This window comes from Mirounga leonina, unplaced genomic scaffold, assembly GCF_011800145.1.
Source record: "Mirounga leonina isolate KUSES-001 unplaced genomic scaffold, KU_Mleo_1.0 Mir_165, whole genome shotgun sequence".
In the NCBI taxonomy this organism is placed as follows: domain Eukaryota; kingdom Metazoa; phylum Chordata; class Mammalia; order Carnivora; family Phocidae; genus Mirounga; species Mirounga leonina.
Genome location: NW_023270415.1, coordinates 70,343,052 through 70,347,247, shown reverse-complemented (window position 1 = coordinate 70,347,247; position 4,196 = coordinate 70,343,052). Strand labels below are relative to the sequence as shown.

At 42.3% G+C, this 4,196-nt stretch overlaps 1 pseudogene; it reads left to right on the top strand.

Annotated features, from left to right (window-relative positions):
• The first annotated feature begins 316 nt into the window (after positions 1-316).
• On the top strand, positions 317-441 carry LOC118015500 (annotated as a pseudogene).
• Positions 442-4,196: the final 3,755 nt, after the last annotated feature.

Below are 4,196 nucleotides of genomic sequence, written 5' to 3'. Positions count from 1 at the left end.
TTTTACTGAGAAACTGGTGTGTGACAGGCAAGTGTTTGTTACATAGAAAGAGATATAGATTGGCTTGGCCCTGGAAGAGGAAACAAACATTCCATTCTTGTAGAGTGTTGCCATTTGATTTTGTTTAAGGGCCTCTCAGACAAATGGATGGACTGAGAGCATCTGATGATTCAAAAGATGGGAATCAGCGGGTTTCAAAACCTCAGCTATTCTATGGATTAAGTCATGACACCTCAAAGTTTTATTTACTGTACCTGAACTTCAGTTTCTCCAGCTGGAATATTAATACCTACCTTTCAGTTTGTTATGAGGATGTATCACTTCTCGGCCTTTTGGCTAAGATCAAGTGTAGTTTGTTATGAGGATGTAATGAGATTATATACTTTTCTGAGGTCAGGTTCCCTAGAAGCGGAGCCTGAGACAGGGATTCCTGTACATGTGGTTGATGGGAGGAGTACATTTAGGATGAGCTGCTGAGAGAATGAGGAAAGCAGAATAGATAAGAGAAGGGAGCTATACAGGAAATAGTATCACATGAGGTCTAACTGTAGCCTAATCCTCTGGGGAGACCAAGAACATAAATTGTACCACAGAATCTGTCCTGACTTGAAAGAAGTGGTAGTGCTGGGTGAGGTCATGGTGCATCATAACCCCAGGATCCCCAGGGAGAAATGGCTTCAATAGCCCAAAGAGAATCCTTTGGAGAATGTTGTAGGTAAAAGCCAGGAGCTGAAACACCCATGACAGCTGGAGGATGAGCACATCAACCCAACAGGTAAAAGGATCCTAGGGTACCTAGGTAGGGCACCAATATTATTTATGCTAACAACCTTACAGTGGAGACAGCAAGGGAAACAGGTTATTGCAAAACAGTAGACTTGATAAACATTGCATAAACTTGAGGGCTTTCGGGGCTATCTGCCAGCCCCAGATGAAGAGAGGTTTCTTGGAGGATGATGTAGCCGAATGGAGGTTCAAAGGCTAAGCAGGAAGTAGGCAGGCAAAACCACATGCCAAATGTGGTCTTTGGAGGATTTGGCCAAGACAATCATCCAAAACAGACTCCCTATCTCATAGTCCTGCCTGACAAAGAGACAGTGGTTTCTGCTGGGAAAAACCAAGAACTTCCTTTCTGAGCATCTTCAGGGTGCAGCACGACAAACCAAGATCCAGGGTGAAGTTCACTTCTTCCCAGGCAATCATCCAAATACTCTGTTCAAGTTAATACGTTTCCAGCAAAGCCTAAGAAGAGTACATGGCAAATGCATAGATTGATATCAGCATGTGCTGGGAACCACTCCAAGCTAAGCCTTCAGCAGTTTGTAGAGATGTATACGAGGCACAAAGAGAGAGATATAGATAGGCTTGACCCTGGAATAGGGAACAAACATACTATTCTTGTAGGGTGTTGCCATTTGATTTTGTTTAGGGGCCTCTCAGGCAAATGGATGGACGGAAAGCATCTGATGATTCAAGAGGTGAGAATCAGAGTGAGGACATCTTTTTAAAACCCCAGCTATTCTATGGATAAAGTTATGACACTTTAAAAATGAGAGCAAAAGGAAGAGAGATTAACTCCAATCTTCGTCGCTTCCGACTGGAGAAAAGGCATTGATTCATCCATGAGATTGCTAATAACAGGTGTCTTGTGTGATTTATGCCAACAAACAAAATTGTTTGGACTCTAATCCTTTTCCATCTGTTCCATAACACAAAGAGGAAACAGGAGAGTTTGTGAATAATTCTAGAACTTCAAGATCTTTTTCACCCTGGAATACGAAAGCCCTACTAACCCCTCACTGACTTGGTGATCTCTTGAAGACAGTGGGCTTTTGGGGAAGGCAGTTTACTACCCAAATATGGCTCTTTCTCATCTCCTGTGATCTCTGCTGTGAGGCGTCCCAGGCTTGAGAAGAAGCAGGGAGGTTAACATTTCTCTCAGTGTGGACGTAATAGAAAATCACTTTGTTTCTCCTTTCCTCGGCTTGCATGGAATGGTGCCCAGGCTTTCCCCTGAAGGAAGCCTCCCGTACTAGCCTGGTCAGAAGTTTGGAGAAGAGCAGAGAGAACAATAGGTTCAGCACATCCCTCGATAGGCGTTTTTTGAGCACATATGATTTGCCAGGCATAGTGCTTTTCGATGAGGCTGAACTAATGAGCTTATTCTGGAACTTGGAAAGGGAAAAGTCCATTAAAAATAAGCATTTTGACTATGAACACTGTACCCACCATTAGTTGAGGAGGAGCTCTAGGAGATTAGGTCTTCTTGATGAGAAAGACCGATGAAGCTAGAAGGAAGATTCACGGAGCCGCGACGTGAGCCCTTCTTCTGCTTGTCATCTGCCTGTGGACATAAACCAGCTATGGGTCTGTAAGCAGGCTGCTCACCTTCTCTCTCCATCAGTTTCTTCCCTTGGAGAATGGAGATAATGAGTCTGTGTTTCCAACCCCACAAGGCTGCTGTGAATATCACATTGGATAATTTTGAAAGTACTACATAAATGTTAGTTTTCTTTTATTATTATTGCTATGCAAAACAAAACAAAACATAAAAAATTAGGACACCTATATATTCTGAGTGCTACTTAGTACTTCAGTGGGTGGGTTACTTTGAGATGAGCTGCCAGGGTGGTATTTGAGCTAGTCTTTAGGAAGAAGGAGGCTTTCAGCAGGTAAAAGTAAGAGATAAACATAGTTCTGATGAGAGAAAATATGTGTATTAGTTTCCTCAGTCTGCCTTTAAAAAGTACCTCAAAATGAATGGGTTAAAGCAATATTGATTTATTTGCTCCCAGTTCAGGAGGCTACAAGTCCAAAATAAAGGTATCAGCCAAACCATGCTCTCTCTGAAGGTTCTAGAGGAAGATCCATCCTTGATTCTTTCCAGCTTCCAGTGATTGCTGGCAATCCTTGGTGTCCTCAGCTTGTCGACCCATCACTACAATCTCTGTCTTCATCATCACATGGTATTTTCCCTGTGTATCTGTGTCCAAATGTCCCTCATCTTATAAGAGCACCAGTCATTGGATTAAGGACCACCCTAATCTAGTATGACTTCATCTTAACTTGATGACATCTGCAAAGACCTCATTTCCAGATAAGATCACAGTCTCAGGTATAGGGGGTTAGGATTTGAAAGTGTTTTTTTTTTTTTCTGGGGGGATACAATTCAGCTCACAACATTATATGAACAAATTCAGAAGAAGGAAGCATGAGATGAATCCAGAGGAGCAGCAAATACATTATCATGAACACAGTAGAAAGTGTGATGATGAGTAGAGAACAACAGTGCCAGAGCTGACTTGCAATCAACAAATAAGGACCAGGCTAGGAACTGGGAGTACCAAGATGAATGAGACCACATCTTTGAATTAGAGACATTTTATGTACCATGTAACAACTTTCTGTACAGAGATAACCACACCGTAGGTGACCAATGTTCTCACGGATGGCAGTAGTTAAGATAGATATGCTCCAGACATGTAAATTATGCCCCTGCTCTCTGTTTTATTCATGTCCAGAACCTAGTCCAGTATCTGACACCCAGTGGGCACCAAATAAATACCACTGAATAAATGAATGAACACCTGCTTTTATAGATGAAGAAAACAATTGTAAGAGAGTAATTGTTGAAGGAAACAGATGATGATGATGGTGAGGTTGGCTCTTTGGCTCCAGAGCCCACACTCTGTTGACTACTTCGCTGCCTCTTCAATATCTTCTTAAGCTCAGAATAGTTTATTGGTCCAGCCATTGTTGCCTATTTCCTACTGTACATTAAATTCAGATAATATGTGGCACTTCACCTTCCTCAAACCATGAGGCAAGGTTATTCATCAGGCATGCCATTTGACAGAGCAGTAGCCTTGACCTGGCTCCACTCCCTCAAATGACATGCTCACTTTCTCCCACAGATGTTAGGCAGAGCCTAGAGGACACAGTGACATTTGGCATCTGCAAAAGGCCATTGTAATTCCTCTGTCACAGGCATTTCTGCTCATCCTTTTAATATCCATTTAAAATAATGCCATATCCTGACCCTCTGCCGCTGGAGACAGTGTTCAGCAAGATAGGTTTGCCCCCAGGCATTCATTACTGAGTTGGGAGATAACATAGAATTCCATTTCATTAGGTAATAGAATCTCCGGATCACAAGGAAACTCAAAGTTCATCTGATTTTATCCCTCATAAACAGT